This window comes from Epinephelus fuscoguttatus, linkage group LG8, assembly GCF_011397635.1.
Source record: "Epinephelus fuscoguttatus linkage group LG8, E.fuscoguttatus.final_Chr_v1".
NCBI classification, from domain to species: domain Eukaryota; kingdom Metazoa; phylum Chordata; class Actinopteri; order Perciformes; family Serranidae; genus Epinephelus; species Epinephelus fuscoguttatus.
In genome coordinates, this window is record NC_064759.1 from 31858836 (window position 1) to 31886729 (window position 27894).

Sequence of the window (27894 nt, forward strand, 5' to 3'; positions counted from 1 at the left end):
TGTTTTGTTTGCTTGTAAATGTTAAATAGTGAGAATAGTATATAACATTTCTCCACAATCCACATTGGTTGACATGAGGAAGAAATGCTGCTACTGAATGTCATTTAAATTCATTCACAATAATCAGGAGACATATGTTTTCCAGTATTATGGGTGATTTTATACCACAAAATGTAATTCATTGTTAGAGGACATGATTGAGAATGTGGTCAGAATTTCCAAAAGCAACTGCCTCAGGCGATAGCAAAATCATGTCTGCATAGTGAAATTTGTCTACATACATTTTCTTTATTGGACCACATGCACAGTGGTGCTGTGACACAGTTTTGAGCAGGGCCGTCCTCTGGCAGCTCATTTAGGTGGACCGCTACTCATATGAAACTAAAACCCCTCAATGCCAGTGGATCAGGTTTGATTAAGGCTAATAGTTTGACCCTGTTTCTCCCAGAGTTTTCCCAGAGTAAAAAAACCAGTGCTTATTATAAATTTCTAAATCACTTAATCATTTCCAGCCACTGGGTATGCTCTCCATACCCTCCAGGAAGTGTGGTTTTTCTTTCTTCTTTTAATCCCTTTCTTCCACACGCTTTGCTCTCCAGCCACTCTTCTCTCGCATTACCTATATATTAATATAATGTTGGTCTGTGTGTCCTCTGACTTCACAGAAGTGAGGCCTGTGACTGACAGTGCACTGCTGTAATTACTGTAGCTACCATGGCTTCCACCGCGCTCGCTCTCTGCCCCCCTGCAGAGTCACGCTTGGTACTGATGGGAACCACATTGTGGGATCTGCCAGGTTAGACAGGGACTTCAAAGACACTTAAACCGTCTGCTTCTGTGTCATATGCAATTATCCACACACACACACACACACACACACACACACACACACACACACACACACGCCAATTTAAACACTAGATGCCTCGCAATAGATTAGCTGTGGGAACAAAGCTTGGCAGGTATTTATAAATTAAAGGACAAAGTTGGAGAAAATACCAAGCTGTACTGGCTTTGGACTACAGTGTGCACAATGTCTGCACAAAATGAAAACTTTGCACATCAATCACAGCTTTGAAAATACATTTCTTTCATCTTCCTGTTAATTGCCTTTCTTTACATCCCAACGTATCTCTCATCTTCTGGTTTGGATTAGCAGATGTTCATCCCTTCTGTCTCTTTCCTGCTTTGTACAATATCTGTACACACAAGCTACATGAGTTTAAGTTAGGGAACTAAAACACTTGGTTATGGTGACGTAAACATCACTAAACATTGAGGAAAAGGTGAGGAAGATGAGCACCAGCTGTGATCCTGACCACATGGACAAGCAAGACCATCTCTGCGTCCATACGTACACTGAAGGCCCTGTGGCAAGCATGGAGGACTCAAACAAAAGCTGTGATCCAGATTGCGTGGATCTTATTGCTGAATTAGCATCCTGCTAGCCATTGTACAGGCGTTAGATAATAAACTGGACAACTTCTGTGCCCACATCAGTTTCCAACAGTATATCAGGAATTGTAATATCCTTTGTTTCACCAAAACTTGGCTAAATCCTGGACAGTGCCATTTTATCAGGTGACTCTTTTTCTAACAGAGCAGAGGACTCTGGCAAGAGATGATAGAATGGAGGTTGCTGTCCCAACTCCCTGTTCTAACTCCCTGTGCACCACAAGGGGAATAACCACTCTGGAGCATTGTTAAACACTGTTTGAGGTGGCTGCAGTGAACAGTTTAGGGGGGCAACCATGCAGCCATCTTGTTGAGGTCAAGATATTAAAACAAACTACAGCGCACACCCCCAGTGGCGTTTGAGATGGAGCCAATCTCCAGCCAAGTCTGGAGCCTGTTCCAGGACACCGCTGTCAACGTCACCTATGACATCAACGAATTCTGTGGTGGTGGATTTAATTTGTAAAACAATAGAAGCAACTGTCCCCAAAACTACAGTTAAATCTTTCCACAACCAGAAACCATGGATTACCAGAACCACCTAGAAACAGGGACAATTATAAAGCAGCAGCCTACAATGTAAGAAGAGGCAAAAAAAAGGACTAAATTACAGTGCACAAGTTAAAGGAGCTGATGGGATTGCATTTCACTGGATTTGTACCTTGTATGACTTCATGTGACAGAATCTTACTCCACCTTATCTTGATTAGTTTGTTGTGAATTTGACACCATTGGGAAAAATTATACTGCTTAATTTTTGCATACTCTGAATGAGAATTGACATATCTGCCTTTCCATAATTATGAGCAGAGTGGGAAAAAAAGATAACAGATGTAGGAGGCTGATGCAACAACCCAAGCCTGTATTTTATGGGTAAGTCATGACCTTAAACTGGCCTTAATCCTCGCTCTAAACCTTAACTGTTGCTCTAAATAAACCCTTCCTTGCAGTAATAACTGCTGTGCTCATTTTTGGGGATATTCTGTCTGACATTCTTCCACTTACACAATGTAAAACACTGTGTGCTTTGTGTCCACATACAGCAAAAACATGTGTTATGCAACATGTACTGACTGTATTGTTACATCAATATAATGATTACAGGTGTGGCTTGTATGTGTGCGTACATGCAGACACAGGCACACACTGTCTTATCCTATAACAGTCATGCACTGATGTTGGTCAGATCTTGTCAGTAGTAAAGTCCATATGGAGACTCTCGAGTGCACAACAGCCTTCACAGCAGGATGAGCCTTTCCAGGGTCGGCACTCTGCCTCTCCCATGAACACATATCCACAGGGCTCCATCCCTGCAAAGAGGAGTAGCGGGTAACAGTGTGGAAATCATTTCACTGTGTAGAGAAACCAAACAATGTTATAATTCATTGGAGTGTGGAATCAAACCCTTATGTCATCTGAGCATATGGTCGGTCCCTCTTCTCTCTCTGCGTTGTTCTTTATCTTTATCTGTGTATAATCCATATGTCATAACTCATAAGTCCTCCCTCTATGTAACCTTTTTTCCCTCTGTCTCTGTCTCTCGTTTTAACCCGCATGTCATACATATATACATACGTTCTTTGGCAGGCACACAGGTTCAAATAATCTGAATTTTAAGTCTCAAAAGCCACAAATGTAATTTTCTCATCGTTGTCTACACACACACACACACGCCCCTACTCTTCGTGGTCTCTAAGTTGCGTTCATTGCCGAGAAGACAGGAAGTTTGGATGTAAACCAAAGCGGGAAAACGGGCCACATCTTAGCATGAGGTCACCTGATGGTTTCACTCACTTTGGCTGTGATAAGGGGCACAGAGCGGACGCCATATGAGACACTGCAGGTAAACATTACTTCTGATGATCAAAGCGCTCATGATGTGCTGTGGAAAGTAAATGTAAGAACCTCGATGACAGCTGTGTGAACGTGTACAATCTGTGTGGATGTGCTGTGTGTTTTATATGTTTGTCATTTGCATTTGTTTTGGGAAAAAGACAAAGCTTTGTTTTCATTTACGCAAAGGCTGCTTTTGTTTTACTGTTGCCTATTGTTTTGTTGCTGACTGCATTTTGTTAGTATGGCTGTATATACTATGTTTCATTTTAGACATCACATTGTATTGTGTTTTTGAAGAAAAATAATTCATGCTTCATATTATTGGATAAATGACATGCAATTGGTAGTATGATCTCAATAAAAGACTGGCATTACTGCCTCGCGGTTGGATGCCTCCAGACAAGTAAAGGCCAAAACACACCAGCACCAAAAAGCATGCGTCAGTGGTGGTAGCTAGACACTTTAAAGGAATACTCCGACGATTTGGGAGTTATGCCCTTTCTCTATCATTTTCATATTGAGACAACATGATCGATATCTTTTTTATGTCTGTACGTCCAGTGGCTGGGTCTCAGTGGTTAGCAGTGCGGCTTAGCTTAGTGAATACAATTGAAGATTGAAGTCTATAGGGGGTCAGCAGCCTCCTCGGTAAAAGTGAACAAATAAATATTACAGAAACCCCGAAGCTAGTATTTCTACATGTGCATTTAAAATAAAATAAAATAAATGTTTAAAGAGGCAACAGATAGGATTTGTTTTTTTTTAGCATGGCCTCACCTAGCGTCAGCAGTGTTGCTTGCAATGTCGCAAAGACCAAATTGACTGTGGGGATCAGAGATAATCAATAAAATGTAGGCTGTAAAGCCACCAGTATACCTCTATGTATATGTAGAATGAGAGGGTGTGTGGACACTCTACTAAATGCTATGAGAGTGAAGAGACCGAGCGACAATTATCAGATTTATCTGAAGAAAAAACAAATAGTAATGCAAATAATTATACCAGAATGCACAGTACCAGTACAAACAACTCACAGTAAATTATACCAATATGTACAGTATCAGTACAAACAACAGTAGACACGTAAGGGATGATGGATAGTGAGCCAGTGACTGTTGAAAAATAACTCCCGACAGGGGAATGGAACCTCAACGCACAGCCGAGTTATTTTTCAACTGTCACCGGCTCACTATACATTATCCTGCTTAGAACATGGCTTACTACTAAAAGATTCAAATGTTACAACTGGCATCAATATTATTAAACTGCTGGCAGAGTGTATTGACAGAGGAGAGGCGTTCACCAGACAAACAGGAGCAGAGGAGAGGATTTTACTCCACTTCTCCCGGTCGGAAATGCTGGGTGTCCAGTAGCTGCTGCGGCGGTGGCGTGGGGGTAATCACTGTCCGAGGGCTGCCGTAGAATGGCAACGAGGATGTCAGCCGACCAACACTCACTACCCAGTCCCTGGTTGCAGTGATCTGCAATGGTGGCCAGATAGGAATTAACTAGTAGCCAGTACAGTACAGTCCTCTCTCGTCTAGCTAACATTAAGCCGTGTTACTTACTGATCCATTAGAAAGAAAGCTAGCTGGACACCGGTTTTGAAGCCTCTTTGGTCACGGAGCTCCCTCCATCTCTTCAACGCCTGACTGAGGTTTACTCTTGTTTTTCCTCTTCTTTTATCACTCTGCTTTTTGTGCATCCTCACCTCCTCAGACAGATTAGCTCGTTTTCTTTTGGGAGGCCGTTTTTCACTTATCTCCAAACTTTGTCTGTCTGCCATTGTGCTCCTGACTCAACTATCTCATGCCCTGGCCAGTTCCTCATAAGGACCAGCTCCAGTCCCCAATTGGCTGACCGACCAGTTTGGCAATACACGATGCATTTCCTGCCGTAAAGCAGATTTTTTCTGCAAAAATTTGTCCCCGGTGGCAGAAGCTTATTGCAAAGATTGCAAAGCCATTAAGTAACCTATGTAAATGCTGATAGTCTGATTTTACTGTGTACACTACCCTGTGCAACCCACATTATTATCATAATGATATATATAGGCAAAAATGCTATCTGTTGCTTCTTTAAACATTAATTCAAAAAACGAGAGTCCTTTTTAGTCGTTTTAGAATGTCTCCCCTTCTGTTCCTGAGTTACTGTGTTTAGCAATGGCCAGAAAGGTGTTTTTGCATAACATTATGGTGTCACAATGAAGTTGGCCTTTGACTTTTTGGAAATAAAATGTCATCAATTTATCATCTATTTGTCATCTATCTGTGTGAAATGTTGTCATAATTAGCATAAGAATTCTTGAATCATTGCCAAAAACATATTTTGTGAGGTCACAGTGACTTTGACCTTTGACCAACAAAATCTAATCCGTTCATCGATGAGTCCAAGTGGACAGGTGTGCCAAATTTGAAAAACTTTCCTCAAGGCGTTCTTGAAATATCCCATTCATGAGACTGTGCCATACAGATGCAAATGCGGACAACGTAAAAACATAATGCCATGTCATGCCAATGTCACCAGGATGGAGGCATAACAAAATGAGGTATTCGTAGACATAATGTATTTGAGTGATTTCACTCATTATTAACATGATCATAAATTACAAATGCAATAGTTAAATACCATCACAACAGTTGCAGAAGCATCTCTATGCCTTCTTGCCCATTATGTTTGTCTTCTACAGTCCTGACAGACATATTACCATCTGGACTTACAGATTAATTCAATCAGGCTTAAACAAGTTTAGGAAGATAACATGAATATAATGAGACAAAGTCCACAGGATCATAAAGACCTTGGGTTTGCCACATGATCATAACATGCACGTCGACACACTGCAGACTAGAGATAGGAAATATGTCCACAGAGTGAGTGTGTACTTCAGACACTACTACATATTACACACCTGTATTTTTACAGATCATCATTATTTTCACTGCAGCCAATTACAACCCTTGGACTGCATTACTACTAAGAAACTACTGCACTGTTCTGCAAACAGCTTGCTGGGATTTGTTTTGCGCATGAAATGGTGTATGACCCTTAACAATCATTCAATATTCCCTTTAAAGAACACAACTGCCAAAAGTGAAAACTGAGCATTTTACTGGTCACAGACACTAGAGCCTCTGGGACACACCATATTCCTGTTTGGCATATCCCTCCGGTTTCAGTGTTGAATTAGCCAATGTTAGATGTTAAACTGACTTTGTTACCAAGGGAATATTGCATCATACCTTGGCTCATTTAGTGCACAAAAAAAAGGCTGTTAAATGGCTTTTTCACACAAACACACACACAGGTGTAAAGCATACACTGTCATCATTGTATATATGCTTTGCCATAGATTTACACTGACATATGTGCAGTTTTTGATGCCTGCGAGTATTCAAGATAAAAACACCAAATGCAGAGGGTTTATTTGGCCATGTCACCATGAACAAACCAGCCAGTTGGCCTTCATCAGGACATGGGAAAATGACTGCTTGGACTTCCAGACTGTTTGGGTTTTGCACCACAGACTCAAGGCTTTGTTTTAGGATAACACCACCAACTACATGGTAACTGTATTCTGTAAGCCATTTGACAACATTGTACATTCCAGAAATATCAAAGGTACATTTCTGGTGCACGAGAATGATTTTAAGAAGGACTCTTTGAACTATGTCTGCAGTTTTAGCACAGCGTTATAGCTCATGTTTATGTCAATGCCTCCTTTTTCTTTATGTAGACAAACTCAGTTGTACAGTATAAGCTGCTAGGACAGTGCACAAGATCCTTATGATATTTTATCCTGCGGTGAACCCACAGGGAGGTGCCCTCATCAGGTTCAGCTGCAGGGCCCCTGTGGGTTAAACTGTGACCACTAGGCTGAAGGGGGGCTGGGAAGAATTTAATAAGATTACACTGTAACTAGACCCTCAAAGTTCTGCTGCCCATATGGGAGATTTAGGTGTATGTGTTGTAAATTCTATAGTATCAGCAGGTGCCAAATGTAGACCGGGGGCATATTTTAAACTTTTGTCTTATTCAAGACAAAAGCTGTGTCATAGGCTTCCCATCCTGTATGATTTGCCATAGATACTAAATGATAGTTTTTTTTTCTCTCTCTAATCTCTTCTCTAGCATGACTTTTAAAATTTTGGCTTCAATCAGTGGCCTTCCAAGAAAAACTTTTCTTCTTCAAGGTGTGGCTACTTATCATTTGACTGTGATCTGAACGGACCATTTGACCCAGTCATGTCTTCCCTCTCTTCAGACTAAACATCGCTAATGAGTCTCTCCTGACTAATACTTTTGATTTCTTCATTCTGGCAGGCTAATGAGACATTAGGTTGACCTTTTGAACTTGAAAACAAATGAGTTATTCTTGGTGGACGAGCAATGAAAATCAAGAAATTACACAATTTTGTTATGAAGACTTAAATGTTTCATAGTAGATTAAAAATCCAGGTAATTTTATTTTAGGTAAATTAGTGTTGGGACAATATCAAAATGAACCACTGTGTCCAACCGCAATACGTTTTAATGGAATTGCTCATTGTTACTATATTAGATGATGGCAGTAATGTGGGGTCTTGGTGGCAAAATATGTCCTTGTGACTTGCTGCTTTCACCAGTTTGGAGGTGAGGTATCATCTATAACCCTTTTCCATACACGTGCTGGATTGGCTTGACTCAGTTCTACAGGGCTACCTACATGAAGGTGTGTCTTTAGGTGATTATCTGCTTGTCTTGAGTCAATGACGTTTAAAAGCAATGCCCTCATGTGTGCTGTTTACTATTGCTCTGTGAAGTGGTTGTTGGTAGACGGCTAAGTGTCATCATGGATTTCCAGGCTGTTGTTATGATTTCGTTTAAGTATCTGCTATTTCTGGCAACAGCAGCAGAGGCTATTTAAACATGTCACTGAATCATCCCTGAATGATGACAAAGCCTATCTGACATCACCGCAACCTGCTTGGGGGAGACTAGGCCCACTTTAACCCAACTTCGGGTCCATCTTGAGCGCAACTCAACATGCCTCAATTGGTAATGGAAATGCACATCAACATGGCATGGTTTGACTTGCCACTGGAAAAGCCATATTAGGGCTCATTTACGCTCAATGTTAGATACGTATACAGACATGGACAGAGCCTTCTGTCCATACTCTGCTCTAATCTTTGTACATTTTCTGAAAGCTTAAGGACACAGAAGAAACAGAGTAGTACCACCAAAAATCGTCAAATGAGACACAAATTTTGGACACGATGAAGACATTTTAAAAATGGTGGATAAAAACAAACATCTACGACGCTGCCACTGTTAAAAGGTACATTAACACAACCTCCACTGCTGCAATGTTTGTTGTTATAAACTTTTGACTCTGCCCTCGAGCGCCATCTGGTGGATGTTTCTATGCCAACATAAAGGACGCATGGAAGTGTGTAGGCAGTGATGGTCACAAGGTTTGAAATGAATTAATCTATTTTCATACATAAAGGGAATATAAATGAGTCTTTAGACTACAGCTATATATCTCTGTCCAGACAATTTAATACTAATGAGATTCCTATAACTTCCTGCCCAGAAACATCCCTCTGAGTAAATGTAGCATGACAGAGACAGCACAAGTCAGAAAGACAGAGAGTCAGAGGTGGACAGACAGTCTGCCAAGCAGCCAGCCATGCGATCATCCATCCAGACGGCCAGACAGACAACATGCCCTGTTACTGTTCACCCTCCAGGTGAGAGAGGTCATTGGCCCACTCCTGTTAGTGTGTGCTTTACACACTGAGACTCAAGAGAAAAAATAACTGAGCGAGAGCATCTGGAGGATTGTGCTGCTGACTGAGCAACAGACAGTACAATGTTGTGACAGGGGTCCATGTTGTCTGTCTGAAGATCTGTCCTTCACCTAGACCTTTTTTTTTGTAAGCATTCTCTGACCTAAAAATTCTCTCAAACTATTTGGTTCATGGACCTGAAGTATTTCACACGTGTTAAACTCTGTCTACCCCAGGGCCTATAAAAACATTAGTGTTATATCACCTTAGCTAAGTAGTTAGTGGGTGTGTCTGTGTGACCTGAGCATGCTTTTATTCTCAAAGCAACAGGCTGTGAAAGTGTATAACTTTAAGGAATGAACTTTTAAAAGCTTTTTCACATGTTATAGCAACAGCAGGAGCCATATCTAACACTTCACTCCAGCAGATGTTGATTGCTTTAAGCTAAAGCACAAGTGTTTGGTGGGTGAAGAGCCTTTATACTTAAAGAAGCGGGTGTCCTTCCAGGGTTTATAGTGTGAGAGCTTTTGGCTCCTGACTTAAATGTTGACAGTATGTGTCTACTCAAAGAAAACACCTGCGTGGTGTCTATGAGGGCCTCAGGGGCCACAGACAGCCTTTGAAGTAATGGAAACTCACACACAGCCACACACAGAAACATATACAGACACTAACTCAGGGCTAATCCTAACATTGACCCCGAAGGACTGAGAGAAGCCAAAAGTAGTATATGTAATGTCCTACTGAGAACTTCTGGACCTCACAAATAAATTTAAAATGGGTAAAACAACATATGAACATGTGGGCACACAGCACACGTACTGTATGCACCTCTGCAAACACATGTCCACATAAACACACATGCCAGTTTTTTTTATTGAAGTTAATGTAATAGTTTAAATGGGGGAAAAAATTAAACTATTTCCGCAATATTAAAAGAATAGTTCAACATTTTGGGAAGCATGCTTATTCATGCTAATTTGTTTTCTTGCCAAGAGTTAAATGTCTGTCTGTTCTTAGCAGCTGGTTAGCTTAGCTTAGCATAAAGACTGGACACAAAGGAAAACAATTAGTCTGGCTCATTCCAAATGCAACAAAATCCACCTACTAGCATCTTTATCAGAATCAGAATCAGAAATACTTTATTGATCCCCGAGGGGAAATTATTTATGTTACAGGTGCTCCTTGCAAGAGAGGAAAGATACGTGAAAATATAAGAAATTTAAACAACAGTATTTACAAATATATAGTTAAATAAACAGGAATTATTAACAAACGTAAACGTACATAAATATATATATATATATATATATATATATATATATATATATATATATATTTATTGGAAACTAAACAAGATTACTTACACAAACAGAATACTGAATACTGACTGAATGTCAGGGTGAATGGGGTTATTGCACAAGTTAAATTAGATTATTGCAGTGTGTGAAAAAGTCTCAGGGCCACTCAGAGGGAGGAGTTGTACAGTTTGATGGCCACAGGCAGGAATGATTTCCTGTGGCACTCAGTGGTACATCTTGGTGGTATGAGTCTCCCACTGAAAGTACTCTTGTGCCTGACCAGCACATGGTGGAGTGGGTGTGAGACATTGTTCAAGATAGTTCGTAGCTTAGACAGCATCCTCCTCTCTGACACCACCATCAGAGTCACACTCCGTTCCCACAACGTCACTGGCCTTGCGGATCAGTTTGTTGAGTCTGTTGGCATCCGCCACCCTCAGCTTGCTGCCCCAGCACACAACAGCATAGAGGATAGCACTGGCCACCACAGACTCATAGAAAATCCTGAGCATAGTCCGGCAGATTTACAGCTCACTTGTTACCACATTATATCACCTTTGTTTAAATAATACGCATTTTTTCCAAAATGTTGCACTCTTTCTTAAGGAACATACTTAAAAACATTTAATTTGCACACGGATCCAAAATTTCATTAAACATTTAGATTCCATATTACAAAAATGTGTTAACATGTGTTTTAGATAGCCTACTAACACACTAACAAGCAAGCAAAGAAATGGGAGCAATAACCTCCTAATTGCTCCGTTACTGTTAAATCAATGCAGGTTATTGTATGTGTGGCTGTGGCTTAATAACTGTAATGGACTCATTGTTTGAATGGCTGCCAGCTTTGCCTTGAAACACCTTTTCATATCTCGTTAAGTCTTTCCTTATCACCCTCTCCTCCTCCTCTCATATCCTCTTCTGTGGGTCAGTAGATCAGGGCCCCAAATTGTGCTGAGCAGTAAACATTCCCTTCAATTTGTCTCCAAAACTACCAAAACACACTTGAAAGCTCTAATGATAAATGAAAAGAACGTAGTAAACACTTCACCTCCATTTGTCTAAGTTCAAAAACAGCGGACTTCCCTATACATAAATCCGAAGAAGAGCTAATAAATACTTTGGATTTACCTTTTTGAACTTATAAGCAAAGGATCTTTCTAAGAAGAGATACGACAGACAATTTATCTCTTTTTGACACTAATATTTACAACAGCCTCTCTAAAGAGTTTATCAAATGATAATTCATCATGTCTGATAGTGTGAATTGATACAGCAGTGATTATAAGTGCTTCCTGAAAGCTCTGAGGAATTGTACGAAGGCAATAGCGTTCTCTTATCTAAGTTAAAGCTGCACAAATAAATGTTTACATTAACAATGGGTCAAATGACTGTGTGTACTGTGAAAGGTGTCACTTGTATGTACAAACCAACAGCTGTCACCCAACTCTGCAGTTCCCCTCAGCTCTACAGAGCACTTTAACATCTTTGAGCTCACTGTTTTGTTTTTTTGGCCCAAAAGTGTATTGTTCTGACTCTCACAGCTCTAATCTCCCTTGTGTCACTTAAAAAGAAAAACAGCAGGTAGCTGTAAAAATCCACTGCTTGCTCAGCACCAAACTGTTCACAGATACAGTTATCAAATAGCTGATGAACAAAGTGCAGTAATTAGTTGCTATAGAGTCAGCTATTCCCATCAGAAGTTGGCCAGCAAAGTGTCTTAAAAAAGTGACTTAAAACTGACTTACAATTAATGTCAGTGCTAATATTACTCCATGTTTGACAGATAAGTCATCAGCCAACTGTTTGCTAACATTTTCAACACATCCAGTTTATAAAATAAATTTATAGCAGCGTTGTCTTGACAACATACTGACTCTGAAGTAAAAGAAATGCAGCTTCAAAGTGAGAATTTGACACCCTTTAATTGGATGTCTGGACAGTGTTGATGGTAAATGCTGTCGATTCAAGTAATAAATTCCTCAGCGTGTGCCATGTTGACAGAGAAAGCTGAGATTGCAGCTGCAAAACCCTTTGGTCTTCCTGCATCCAGCAAAGTAATTTGACGAGAAATTGACAAAGCTGGAAGCAGGAATAACTGCAGGCTGGATTTCACCTGCCTTGTATTTATTCAAACCAGACTATATGGCTGAAGAAATGCAGTGTGAAGAGACCGAGGGTGCAGCTTCATGAGCCGAATAAGAAGAAATGGCTGGTGGGGACCCTCCAGAGCCTGAGCTGCAGAGAGCTGATACCGAATAGTGGTGTCTTTGCTTAAATTGCCATGCAATTCCAACATAAACTTGAATCACTTCCACGACAAATCTCAGCATGGGCAGTTTGTGATGGATGCCCTCACCGATGCCAACCCCGAGAAAGCCTAACCTCACCTGGTATATGTAGGCACTACCTCTGGCTCTGTGTGGAGGACAATTCAGCTTTCTTGGTCAATATAGCAGGTACTGTGAAATTAAGTGCTTTAAATCACTACATTTACCATTAACACTGACTGGACATCTACAATCCAAAATATTTAAGGACACTGAACAATATGACTGTGAGTTGTTTGAATTTGACTTTAGGCAAGATAAAATCACTGAAATCAAACTTGATATTCATTTAGATTTGCTGAGAAACTAGAATTTATTTCCCTGTGTGAAAATAAGTGTTTACACATGCCAATCAATGAAGCATTGTTCTGTTTGGGGATGAGCAATTGTTCTGTGCCTTGCTGATGGGCACTCTGGCAGGAGCCGTTAGGGGAGAAGAAAGGACCTCGTGCTAAGTCGCGTCCACCACACACACTTTTCCAGCCTTTCCTGGAATTTAAGCCGGCTACATTCCACGTAAATGTCTCTTCTACTAATCATCTGGCTACTGCTGCCCCCAAAAGCATTTCAGTAGTTTGTTGCCATCCTGTGATTCAGCCATTAAAGGGAAGCCAGAAAACCAGCTGGGATCTGCAGACTCTTTGTAAAAGATCAAGGTTTTCCATGAGCTCACCAGCCTTTCCAGGATATGTTTGAAGCAAAAGCCATTACATACAGGACCTGATGTCAACCTTCTCCTAACACCACACTAGGTCAGTTTCCACTGCCCTCCTTGCAACCATTATACTGTCATGTCAAAGTCTGAATTAAGAAAAAACAACTTTGTGTTTATCAAATGCTCATCAACAATTGGCTGTAATTTAGTTTGTGTTCTGTTTTCTGTGAGTAACACTACAACTGACAGAGCTGGTCTTTGATGAGACTCGAGCTGCTCATAGTGTTACCTTGGGTGTTGAAATAGGTTAATGATTCAAACTGCTCCACGACTGCAGTAAAATCTTTATTTAAGCCCCAATGGAAACACAGCTTTTACGTCTACGTTTAACACGGCTTCAGCTGAGTGTGTTAAAGGACATATCGCATTTTATAGGTTTGACCAGAGACGGGATTTAGTGTGTGCATTGTTTGTATGCTTTAACTTACATCATTTCCACTGGCTTAAGAGGGGTTGCATGTGCGCTTTCACAGTATCCTCTAGAGGGCCAAACGTCCGTATGTCAACTTGGAGATATGCATTAGCACACTTGTGCTCATATATGTGATTGTAACTGTGTTTGCATCTGAGCAAGGCTGTGTGTGTGTGTGTGTGTGTGTGTTTTTGAACCTGGTTAGCCTCAGACAGAGGGGTCCCAAGAAGGAACTCTTGGGAAAACATGGGTGGGGACTACAAACTACATGTTTCTCACCCTCTTGGTTCTCACAGTCAAAGGTCTCACTGAATCTGTGACAATGCATCACAGGTTATGGCTGATTATTGCCTAGCTTTGACGAATACTTGATTCTAATCACTAACACTAACCCTATGTAACACAGTCAGTAAGAAATGATGCCCAGGTATAAGATCTTATCTTGCTGGACCTGTCAGCAACCTTTGACATGATAAACCTCCTGTCAACCATATCCAAACTAGGCATCTCAGGTCAAGTGCTACTTTGGTTTGAGTCCTCCATCACAGGGCAATCCATCAGAGCGGCAAGGCAAGGAAAAGAGTTCAAGCGTCACTTTCTTTCACTGGTGTACCCTAAGGATTCGTCCTTGGACCCCTTCTCTTAATATAAACCACCTCTCTTAATCCAATTATCTGCTCACATGTTTTTTTTTATATATTTTTTGCTGATGATACCCAGCTCTATCCTTTCTGTAAAAAACAGCATCTAACTCCTCTTTTAATGATGCTGCTTGCATTACGTTCAACTCACTAATGCTTGCCTCTATGAACGACAGCTACAATACAAACCTTATTGTTTGGACCAGCCGATGAACATCAGCAAGCCCTACAGTCTGTGCAAGATGGGGAACCTCATTCTAAACTCTTCTCCTGTGTGGTACCTCATTGTTGGAAGTTACCTAACTCAGTTTGGTCTGCAGAATCTCTTTCTGTCTTCAAAAAACACTGGAAGGCCTCCCTCCCTGTGAGGACTTAGTCACCTGATATACCTTTCTCTTTCTTTATTCTCAATTACTTCTCTTTGATCAACTGTGGCTTGGATTGTACCTCTTTTGTATGTCGCTTTGAACAACATGAATCAATGAAATGTAAATAAATGTCTGCCATTAGCCACAAAAGTGACAAAAAATAACATTGGTGACGACTAGATAATAAGGAAGTTAACACTGTAGCCCATATGTCATTGCTTAAACGCTTACCTTACCCATGTTGATGTTGTGGCTTTGATGTGGTAAAATCCAGCTACTTCTCTGTCTGAAAACGCAAGCTAAAAACATCATTATCCAACCACCATAATGCCAGTTTTGAAACCACAGTGATAGCTCAAGGACTCGAGCTTCAAAAGACTTTACCAAATTGACCCAAACTCACCTCAAGTGTTTCTATATGTGCACTGCAAGAAACATGGACCTGTAGTGTTATTTACTCTGCCATGACACTACCCAAATATAACAAAGAATAAGTACCAGCACTTCCACAACCATACACACATGCACATGTGCTGACACTGAAAGCATGAGAAGTTAACCTTCACTGCACAAAAACAGAGAGCTGGAGTGCTGCTACGTAATGCTGTAATCAGTAGGAGGAATTTGACACAAGGTTATGTAAACTACTCAAAAACACCAGCAGACAGTAATATCCAACAGCATGTGAGGTGGTGAGTTTTCTTCTAATGACCAAATTAGGCTTGAGGGGATCCCAAGAATACGTGGAAGTGAAGTGACAGTGAAAATGTGGGGCTACACTGTTTCTGTTATTTCAGTCTGTTTTGTCATCTTGATGAACGAATTTGTGAGAACGCCTAACTTCAAAGGAGAAATGGGGACCTCAACATTTCTACTTGTATTCAGTCTATTTTAGTTTTCTGTTGTTTTCACATTGTGGGGAAAAATCTGGAAAAAAGTCTGGAAAAACTGCAGACACAATTTTGCTTAAAGGGCCTGCTAACTAAGAATGTTTTTGCCATGTGCAGTAGCTGCAGTTCAGTGTTATCGAAACATAGGAATACTGTGGAAATAACACTGTAGACTGATATTAAGCTCCTGCAGTCTGAAGCATCATAGCAAGTCAATGCATAATGGGAAGTTTGCCACAGCTGGCCAAGGCTTCACTTGTTTTTCTCATCTCCAGGGAATAACCAGTGACTCCGGAATATGAGACCACCTTTAACCTCTTAACCCTGCCACACCTCAGTCCCTCAGCTCAGTAGACTCCCCACAGCACGATCACACACAAGCAGCACATACACCATTACATTCAAGCTACGAGGCATCAAGCACTTGTTCATGGATAAATCCAGAAATTCTGTGGGGAATGTATCGTGAATTAAATTTTCATTGCCCTAAACCCTGCTGCTACCTTTTACTATCCCCGAGACACACCACAATACCCTCACACACAGACAGTCCTCATACACTTGACATCTGTTACATTAACCAGACATCAGCTGTGGTCAGGTGTGTCAAGGAGCAGAAAGTAGGTGAGCTCATCTGGGAAAATCATACAGAGACAGCTTGACATAACAGAAAAAAACACAAAACATTAGGCTTTTGTGACACTTGTCAGGCAATCAACATAATAGAAACCAATACTTTTTAAATCTTCTGCCCCACCAAACTGAAATAAAGTACAATAAAATTTAAAATACTGGTATTTTAAAATATTTATTAATAATCATATAGTGTTAAGCAACACTTGTAGCCCAGGGATGTAGGGAGGTCATTCTCAGAAATGATGCTCTGCCGGGTTTTCCTGGGACTTTGACAAAAGTTAACCATAGCAACAATGTATTTGTTATGGCAGCGCTGAGTCCAAAACCATCAGGAAAACACCAAAAATGAGGGGAGACAGGGGGAGAAAGAAAAGAGATAAAGAGGCGTTAATGGATGAAGGAGTGTTGCTCTGGTGTCAGCAGCGTTTTAAACACCTACTACAAGCTGAATTGAGTTGAGCTGATGTTTTGGCAGTGACAAAGTGACACTTCCACATGACCTTACTGTCAAAATTAGGTACTGCAGGTGCATTTTTATATCTCAACCTGGACATGGAAATATTACCAAAAAAGCATATAAAGAAGGGGAGCATAAATGTTAGAGCACTTCTGTCATCATGGGGATGCCTTGCCTTGGCCATTAGGATGCTCTTACTCAATTCTATAAAGCAGAGGTGTGGACTCACATGACATGTCACAAATCTGTTGACTTCTGAGTTGACTAAATCAAAACAACTCTTAACTTCTGTCCACAAACCCAAAGACAACAACTGTCCAGTCTTCAAACAATGAATAAGTGCCACCATGAAGTTAAAGTCCCTTTCCTACTCGTTTTCCTCTGCTGTGATTAATATTTTGTTCAACATAGTTTTCCCACATAAAACAAGGGTTGGGGTAGTTAAACAACAAAAGATAAAAGATTCTTGGATGCATCCTGATGCGGATGTGGATGATCCGGTATTGATTTACAAATGTCAGTAATCGATTATCTAAATTAGTGTTAGTAAATAACCTGACGGAATGAAAGAGGCAGAACTCACCTGCAAAGGCAGTGCAACACCTCAACAGTCTACAGCTTGGACACACTCAAGTTAGCATTCATTAGTATTTCAACAAAAGACAGAGGTTACAAGCATGTTTTAATCTACAGTCTAAATAATTACATTTGTGAGGCGAATGTGAAGTATATTGTGACAACTATCTACGCCATCATTATTACTGGAGCAGAGCAGCGATCAGCAGTAACGATAACAAAATGAGACCAGCTGAAAAACACATTGCAGCATTAAACAACTCAAAGTATTTTTGTGGTGAAGAAATAAACTCTATGCGCAGTCTGTTTTGATTCAAAAACCCTGTGCCTGGCCTGCTCAGCGTCTTAGCTATCTCCCGAGGTAACAGTACAGCAGAGACGCTACTTTCCACTGCTGGAGACAAAACATTCATAACAACACAGCAGAGCACGCCGCATCTCCCTTATTTTGTTATTCTCATAAAAGCAAGAGACAGGTGTCTTCAAATGAATTAATTTATTAATTAATGCAGTTAACTTTTTAAAATAAAAAGGCTGTGGCCCATTTATGTCAATTGCTGGTAATGTTTCAGATTTTATTTCAGCGGAATAAGGACACCAGTGATGGTTTGGCATGTATTTAATTTGCTAAAACAGTAGTCTAAGTGAAATTTGTTAGTGTGTCCAAAACCTTAGTATGAAACCAACAGTATGTAAACTGCATGATACTATATACAGTGAAATATTACAGTATGCAAACACTGGACACTATGTGGGTATAAATATCTCATACCGGGTTAGCGAGAGCAACTGCAGATGGATACTTTCTGACTGCTACCTCCTGGTTTAAAAGCTAGTGTACAGAGGCATTTTGGCTTCTGTGACATTGAAGGGAAAGAGGCAAGGACAAAAGTCACACTGCATACAAGTACATTCATCAGTTTATATATTTGTGGATGATTACAAATAAGTTATGTTTGAAGAGAAGCAAGTAGTCGCACTGTGAGAAGACTAAACCATGTACAGAAATCAAAATGTTGATTCTTTGAGATGCATCAATAATCATTTTATGATCGCATCATAGTCCTCTGAATCAGAACAGAACCATGAGGTGCCTTGAGACCATAATGTTTTTGCCTATTTTCTAGAAATCACACACATATATACCGGACAGTTTACATCATTGCAAGGAATTTACCAAGCATTCAGAAGGGAGTTATAATTATACACATTATGGTAAGCAACCGGACAGTGAGTAACATCCTGTATAAACACCAGAAAAAGAAACAAACAAAAACCTGGTAATTTATCATGACTGTCCAGTGACCTGTGCAATGTGTGGCAACACCTACAGCATGTTTTTGCTGCTCAGGGTCTTGGATCTGTACACTGTGGTCTGATTCATGACTCCACACAACTCTTGTGTGTGTTGCGCGTGTGTGATTGACTTCAGGGGGTTCACAAGGAAGAAAGGGTGGGAATGTTTTTGATCATTGTCATGGCAATAAATGGAGATGTGCGCACTGTATGTTGGAAAGGTTGCGATTTGTGTGTGTGTGTGTGTGTGTGTGTGTGTGTGTGTGTGTGCGCGTGTGTAAATTAAATCAGTGTATCTGTATGCTTTTATTGCTGTGTTTGTGCATTCAGCTGTGCACTTGTGAACTTGTAGGCTCTGTGTTTTGTGCGCACTTATGAAATGTTTCATGTTGATGTGAGCGATCACAGAGGTCCTGCAGAGGTCCAGATGTTAGGATTTCGTTGCTAGTGACACCCACCATAAATCAAGAGGCTTTAACTAATGAACAAATAGAGGAAACAGAAAGAGTCTAATAAACAGTATCAGAGCGAGGAAGAGTAAAGAGAGAAGAACAGATGAGTGTAGAGGGAGAACTTATAAACAGGGAGAAAGTAAAAGCTGGGTAGAGGATGTGAAGAATAAAGCTATCAATAGAGAGAGGAGATGATAAAGAAAGATGGATGGTAGGGTGGCAGAGGAGAAACTTTATTTAGGACAAATAATCATATAGCTTCCCATGAGTGTAGCCTTATTTCAGTTGTTCAAAAAATGACCTATTGAATCAAGTTCAATTGAAAAAAAGGATTGAATAATGCCTGATGACAATAAAGTTAAGAACTGCCAGCCTGTCATTCAATGTCTCCACCAGGCTGGCTAACATCAGACATAACACTAAGTTACTGTTATTTCAATGGATGAAAGTGTTTTCATTAACCTTTAAATGCCTAAATACTCTCAGAGAGCTTAGACTAAAAATTTCTGGTAAGGAGTCCTAGCTTAGGAGTGATTTAGGAAAGTTCTAAGAGCAACTCTGAACAAGGAAGGGATAGAAACTTTTATCTCACTGCTAGGTGTGATGCTTTCTTTTAACAAATGTGATTGGTTGTCACAGACACGCCCTTTTGTGGGCCTGCAAGGTGTGAGGACACCCAGTGGACATGAAATGAACTGCATCACAATATGAGTTTGACAGTGTTGTCAGTGTTCGTGTAATCAGTCTGCTGATGAAGGTTGGGACAGACAAAAATCATCACTGCTGCACTGTTGCATTTTTCCAGTTTTTCAAATATCTTAGTATTATGATAATTTTATTTCTGGCGTTATAGTGTTATTTTGTGAGATTGACCAAAAACATTATCCCTGCACAATCTCATCTGTAGCATTTCATTGACTCACTGTCATTTTGTGTTTAGAGACCATTTCTCCACCATTTTATCATCTGATTAAAGCAACACAATGAAGTTTCTGAGCTCTCAAAATATATATCCAAGATCCTTGTGATGGTACATCGACTCACAATATGTTGGATGACACCTCTGTCATTGATTGAGAGCATCTGTTTCGCTTGCACTGACACTATGCAGTTTCGGGGTTCAGGCAGGAACCCAGACACAAAAAAGACTACAAAATTTGGATGCTTTACGGCATACGTCATATCCCCCTCCTCTCTTTACAGTAGCGTAGCTGAACCATGGTGAACAAAGTTCGACATGGTTGTCATGGCTGATGCGACAAAGAAAAGTAAGAAGGTGAAGGTGTTGTCCGAGGAGACAAAAAAAAAAACGGGAGAGCGATAAAACAAAAGCTCGAACAAGGATTAATATTGGCCCGGCTTTCACACGCTGGCGAGAGCTGAAAGAGGAGGAGGAATGCCCGACCGATGGTGACCTGGCGCTGTTACTGCTGTTACCCTCTACTTAGGAGACTCACTGTCTGCAGGTCGGCTGCCTCAGGTACATTTTAAGATAAAGTGTTAGCCTCCATACAGACAGCTTTCATTTTAGTTTGTCTTTAACAGTTTGCTGTTAGCACCGCGAGCACAATGCGCTTGTGTCAACTACGATCATAAATCATAATAGTGGTGAATGAGAGACTGCGGACAGAGCAGACTGAAATATGGCTTTCTACATGCTGATCACATGTATTGATAAAGTATTGGCTTGGCTGGCAGAGGTTTTATCGCACTTACGTACAGTAACAAGCGTAGTTGTCGTCAACTAGAGTAATCTTGAAGTTATATTCTCTTCATCTGCACTGCGGCCTCTCTGCTGTTGTCTGACTTCACTACGTTGAGTTTGTGTGTGTGTGTGTGTGTGTGTGTGTGTGTGTGTGTGTGCGTGCGTGCGCACGTGCGCTGTGAGAAGGAGGCCAGCCCTGACATGCAGAGAGCGACTCATTTCTGAGTTTCGAAAATGAATAAATAAATAAAGCAATCGGCCTAATCATGCATGTACAAAATGCTATAAGGCTACTTTACCTGTTCTGAAGACATGATGATCGCGCATTACACGGCCAGCTTCAGGAAGTTCACTGGTATCGTTGGCTTGTCAACAAATGCACGCGCAGAAAGATTTTTGTGACAGTTGTAACAGACAATACCGTCTTTTTGTCTGTAGGGGGATCCCGTGGGGTAAAAAGAGCAATCCTCCATTGTGTAGCTTTATGAAACTCTTAAGCCTCTTAAAAGTCCTCCTCCCTGCTCCTAACAGTTTTTCACCTTAGGAGCTCTTTTACGGTCCAAAATGCTTTGTGAATAACTTTTATCTTTACAAGGACCTAGTCTTAACTTTAAGTGGAAATTCTAAGAAAACATCACAATTTTCTTTAAATTTTGCCACTAGGAGCAACTCTTAGCGCTAATATGTTTTGTGAATACGGCCCCAGGTCTTTAGCAACCGTAGCTATTTCACACCCTGTCTAATTTATTAATTTCATTCAACTAAGCAGTCAACTTCCAGGTATTTCTCAAACTACAAGTATTTGTCTTTAACAATGTTCTGGTATCAACACGTCAAAAACTATACTAAGCATTGTTTTTCAAATGATTTTCTCTTAAAAGTTTATATGGTCACTAAAGACTTAAGGTATGTAAAGTTATATTTTTTTAATGGCATACTGGATGTAAGCGATAGCAGGTAATACTGTGTTTTCCTGTTTGGCCTCATGATGGCATAGTTTTCTCACTGTTACCATGAATAAATAGACACATTGATGAAAAAATTTGTTTATATTAACCAACTTTTGCAGTGACATGACCGTGCAGCACCTGGTTGTCGGAGTTGGTTGTTGGAGGGTTTTGTAACTCTTGTAGTTATAAAGATACGGCTAATGATACTGAGGGATATTTTTGTGCCATTTATGAATCAGATTACTTAAAAGCAAGAACTGGAGCATAAGAATGACGACACTAGCTTGGAGGACATGAGCTCTGGTGTGACGGTCAAGATGTTGTTCACATAGCAGTCCCATGGGAAGTTGGGACTGATGATGGAACCAATATAGTTACCTAAACTGTCTCAGCCTTACTGCTACAGACACACAAGTGCCTCTCTGGGCCAAATTTCCAATTCAGGAAGCCAGATGATCTCGCAAGCGCCAGACTTTCCTGGAAAAGCTCAGCCTTCACCTGCTGTGTCTGAAGAAAGGGAAACAGGTGTGAGGAGTTCCAAAGGCTCAGGGATTCTCTTGAAGTCTTTAGTTTATCAAGTAACAGAACTGCTGCAGCTGAGGAACTCCCACATTATACTGGAGACATCTTATATGTCCATCTACACTCAACTGTGAAACATTGGAGCTGTATTTACAGTGCACAAATTATGTTGCAATAACCACAAGCAAGTGACCATGAGTTGTGACTACTGTGCAGATTTATTTAGGTTTGGTTGAAGCCAGTACGTTAAAAGTTACAGTAGGCTATGTGCAAGATAGTACAGTATTAACATGAATAATAAGAGGCTATGCTTAAATATGTTAATGAGTTTTGAAAAAACAAACTCATTTTATAACATTGAAACTTCCAAAATATATTTTGTTTATTTTTTATTCCTAATAACATATTCTGAGAAGCAAGACGATTTTGACATATGACTTAATCTGCATTATATTGGCGCTGGGTTGCTAATCACCCAAGGTATGTAGGAATGTTTGAAAAAACACTCATGTATTTAAAGGTTAAGCCTGGGGTTCCTGAATGACCTCTGTAGGTGTTTCAGATTCAGTGTATCTTTTTAAATATTATTTACGAGAAAATCTGTGTTATAAATGACTGTAAGAGTCATGCTGCAGGAGCATGAGAGGACAAAGAAAGCAGCCCAGCTTCCAGCTCTGTGAGCCTGTAACACCAAACCAGTGAAGAGATCAAACAAACTGACTGTGTAAATACTACTGTTTAAATTTCTTATATTTTCACGTATCTTTCCTCTTTTGCAAGGAGCACCTGTAACACAAATAATTTCCCCTCGGGGATCAATAAAGTATTTCTAATTCTGATTCTGTGTTGTGCTCACTTTGAGCTTTATGCCAATGTTAGCATGATACCATGGTCACAATGACATGTTAATTATGTTAGTATCTTAACACAATCTAAGCACAGTACAGCTGAGGTTGATGGGAATGTCATTAGTTTGCAAGTCTTTGGCCATTGACCAAAGTCTTATATTTTATCAAATTTTGACATGATGATGGCACTAGAAGAAAAGTTAGGAAATCACCTAAGCACCTACATAAATGTTCCTACCAATGTCATGGCAATCCATCCAATTGTTGTAGAGATATTTCACTCACATCCCAGCTTCATGGTGGCACAAAAGGTAAAGCCAGGGAATCAGTAGGATTCATACCCTGGAGGTTATGAATGTAAAGAATTCCACAACAATCCAGCCAATAGTGGTCTACATATTCCACTGTAGACCAAAGTAATGAGTCAACCAACTAATTGACATTGCCAACAAGTCAGTTTTCACATTTTCACATGGACTAGAAGTTCACTTCATGCAGTTGGTGTGTAGTGAAATATTTGTAGACATGAAATAGGGCTGGGCGGTATGACCTAAAATTTATATCACAGTATAAATCGAATCCCTTCACGGTAACGGTATATATCGTGGTATAAATTTAAGTGTAAAAGTTATAATAGAAGTGTTTCTGAATGGGTTTTGTAGTCCCTTAGCAAAGCTAAATTGATAAAAAAAAACAACAACAACAACAACAACAAAAGCAAAGATATAATGCATTTTTTTAGAGCATTTATTGTGCAGAATGCAGATCTCAAAACTCATAATTAAAACCCAGTACTCTATGGTGCAAAATGTCCCCTGGGATCTATATCAAAAGGTAATTTCCTTCTTTTAGCAAAATCCTAAATGACTGAGTTGTGTTTTTTCCACCTGAACCTTTATGCTCTGCCATTTCTCCTCTAATCATCACGCTGTAACCTGTGACCGGCTGCTATGATACCACAACTATCACACATTCACATATGGAGTTTTTTGTGGAGCCCCTAGCGTCACATAGGTTTACATTACCAAAGGTTTATGACAAACTCTCTTGCCGAAAACCAACACCCGTGTGCGCACGGCGAGAGAGGAGAGGGCAAGACGCTGTGCTGCTGCCAGAGGAGACACTGAATGAGTTCCCTCTGAGTGGTAAGTCGCTAAAAGAGTCTGAGAAGTCCGGGGCTGTTCATAAAACATTAACTCACTCACTCACAAGTTCTCCAGCAACACATGTTGCACATGCTACGCTAAATCACGGACGTGAACCAGCTCCTCTTGCTCCGCTGTCTCTGTGCTTGCAGCCATTTTCACACTGAGGCAGGTGCGATGACGTCATCGACGATAGGACGGTAGAGCGCAAATCTCTACCGTGGGCCAAATTTATATCACTTCTACCGTCTACCGCATATACCGTGCAGCCCTAACATGAAAGTATTTCAGTAACAATAAACTGTATGTCCTAGTAGTGCTGGAAATGTCCCTATTTCAGCATGCGCACAGTATCACGCAGACAAGTTTCCTGCTGTTTCCAGCTTTTACATTTTGACTCTGTTCATAAACACCTTGAGAGGCCTGCTTCTGTTTCCATCAGCTTTTAACACAACGCAGCCTCATTCTGACTCCCAAACTCCTGTACCACTTCCATCTGGACCATCAGTTTATCATTTGGATTTTAGGATAGACAGAGGAGCATGTGTACACTCAGAAACATATTCAGACAGACTGCACACCTCATGCTGCTTCCTAAAAGATGTGTCCTCTCACTGCTGCTGTTTACAACCACAAATCCTGACAGTGATGGAGACCTCCCTGTACCTTCTCTGACCACTGTGGGCACTTTTGTTTCCTTTTGTTATTTACTTCTTCATTTCTTAATTTATTCTGATTATTGATCAGTGGCAACTGTCGTAATCTCGTCTCCCTCTAAGGGGAGAAACCACTCCCTGTTGTCACCCCTCTTGACCCCATCACAGTAAATGATCTAGGCCTTACATGTGGGAACTACCTCCTTACATCTGTCACTGTGATTCAGCCTCTCTCCGTCTGCCTGTGATATTGCCATCATCTGTAAGTCAGCTGGTAATATGAACTATTGAAAACTTTGTGGTTTTGTTTGTATTTGAAAGTGCAGGAATGTGCATGTTGACAACTCGTATACGAGAACTTATGGATGAATATGTATGATTTCCTCCATTCACATGATAAATATGTATGTTTGTAATGCTTTGCTCTGATGGTTGATGTGAGAGACACTGACAGTACAAAACAACTGACCTGTGTGCCCACATTCCACTGCCATCATGACTATTTATATGATCACAGGGAACTGGAGTGCATATGCAGACACACACCTTCCTAGAATTGTCAAGTTAAACATCTGGCTATGATCTCGGGGTATATCCTGTCACTTCATTTCTGTCAGAAACACTCACATTACATATTTTCCTTTCACACTTGATACCTTACACATGCAGTTTGTTTACAGCTAAGAGAAAAAAGCATATTGTGCTTGTTTTTAGGTCTTTAGATCTGATTTTATGATGAAATTTCATCTCAAACTTTTCATTAAGACATCCCTCAGAAGATATCTTGAATAGTAAATTCAGTCTGACTCAAAATGAGAACAATGTGTGAAAAGTGATCTATGAAACTACAAACACGTCTCTTCAAAAACTGTCTTGTGACTATATTGTATGTGACCATGTCCGTACAGTCTGGCCATCAGTAATTTACATAAATAAATCAAATATTTTTCTGTTGTAATGAAGTTAAGCACTATGCATGCAATTTGGTTATAGAATTAGTTTAAGAAAACTACAGTAAAAGTCTTCTGTTGTATCCTGTCTGTATATTTTTTTCAGACCTATCTATTCCTCACCTGTACAAACCATGTCCATGACCTCACCAGCTCCTGTGACCCGCTGCCTGCATCCCCAGCTGAACTACATAACCAAGTAGTCTCTTTGGGGGGTTCAATAAAAACTTTTGTTTTTGAGGAAAAAAAACAAAAAACATTTAGAATCAAAACATAAATTCAGGCTAATTAGCAGAAAGTCTCTTTTTAGGGGGTTGCTAGAAAAATTCTAGAAAACTTTTAAGCCATAGACAACAGAAACTGTTGTGATGTATTAAATTATTTTCCTCCAAATGGGTTTTATTTAATGTTTTCTAATGTGCCCACTCCTTGTGTTTTTAATAAACTGTCTTTATTAGTCATGTACTAAAATGGTGAACAATGAAAATGATCAATGACGCTGTTAGGAGGCAGAATAATCAGTTCCATCTCCAAAAAGTCTCAATTTAAAGTTTGTGTGCATGTTTTAGAGGGATAAAGGCTATTGGCAGCACTTACAGTAAAGCTCAGTTTTTGAGAGGATGAGGGGTTCATGTGTTCAGTAGAATGTGAGATTATATCTAAAACGTCAGCTTTTTTGGTGAATCTTGACTCCACAAGGTTGTGGGGAATTAATATGGGGAAACAGGACATTAATTTCAAGTTATTTCCTTTTCATTTTTTTGACAGAATCTTTTCTTTCTAAATTTTAATTATTGTAGAAGACATAATTTTATTCTGAGCCCTGTTTCAGATTATCTGTTGTGTGGATTAGGCCATGAAGTGCTCAAGTTGGAAGCACATGGAGCACATTTTAATTTTTCTCTATTTTTTGGGTGTCTGAACTTGGCATGTGTCTATCAAAACAAGGCTCAAGCTGTTTTCTTCAAAGCATCAGTGTAGCACCTCGGTGAGTTTACCACATGGTCTTTAGCATTAATGCTGCCTTCTTATGCTGTCGGCCTGAGGGATTTCACTTTGTCTTCCCTCCCGCAAAATCTATACATTATAGTCTCTCATTGCTTTTCTGTTCCACTCAACCACATCTCACAGTATGCACCATCTGTATGCACTTAAATTTATCTTTAGAGAATTATCTGTGAAGTTGGTGGTCAGGAATTAAGATGAAAATATTTTGGTCATTTTACACCTCAGCATGAAATAGGATGAAGCAGAGGTCAGACAACAGAATAAAAATGGCTGCTCAACATTACGGCAAAAATATGTAAAAATTATATTATTACATATACATATACATATACATACAAGAAGTTTTCACATGGAGCCTACAAATTGTTTTGAAAATGTAGAAAAAAAACATTACTCTATAGTATATAGGGCACTGTCATAGACCCTAACCTACATTTCTGCTAGGAATTACCAAACAGCACTGAATCTTGTCATGCTTATCAGACAGACAGGATGTTGAAGCTTTTTACTAACTGATGAAATCAGATTTCCTTTAAGAGGGTCCCTCGTCTGTCCATTGTAACCCTCTATTTGCTGTAGTCCACCACATGTTTCTGATGCATTGATTTTCACGGCCCCAGTTTGAGTCAGAGGTTTGTTTAGAAAACACACCAAACATGAGTTAAAAAGTATGCTGCATTATAAAATGGAGGATGCTCGGGGCGTCCTGGGGTATTTACCACGCATAGGGATCATGAAGTTGCAGTTTGGCTCCTTCATCACATCTTGAACCAAATTATGAACTCTGTGGAGATGCTATGAAGAACTGTCATAACAGGATAAACAGTGATAATGGCATTAAATGTTGTTTCGGATCAAACCTAACTTTTTACAGTCTAAGGGTGCTTTCAGACCTAGGGTTTGCTTGCTTTGGTCCAAATCAGCGAAAAATTTTGTTACAAAGTTGCAAAATCGCCTAGAGTTGGTTT

The 27894-nt window shown here is 40.1% G+C and overlaps 1 long non-coding RNA gene across 1 annotated transcript in view; it reads right to left on the minus strand.

Annotated features, from left to right (window-relative positions):
* Window positions 1–2321: 2321 nt before the first annotated feature.
* LOC125893294 (uncharacterized) overlaps window positions 2322–27894 on the minus strand; it is a 153979-nt gene continuing 128406 nt past the window's right edge. Inside the window, exon 3 of the long non-coding RNA XR_007449854.1 lies at window positions 2322–2765. This is a non-coding gene — a long non-coding RNA (uncharacterized LOC125893294). The remainder of the gene's footprint in view (window positions 2766–27894) is intronic.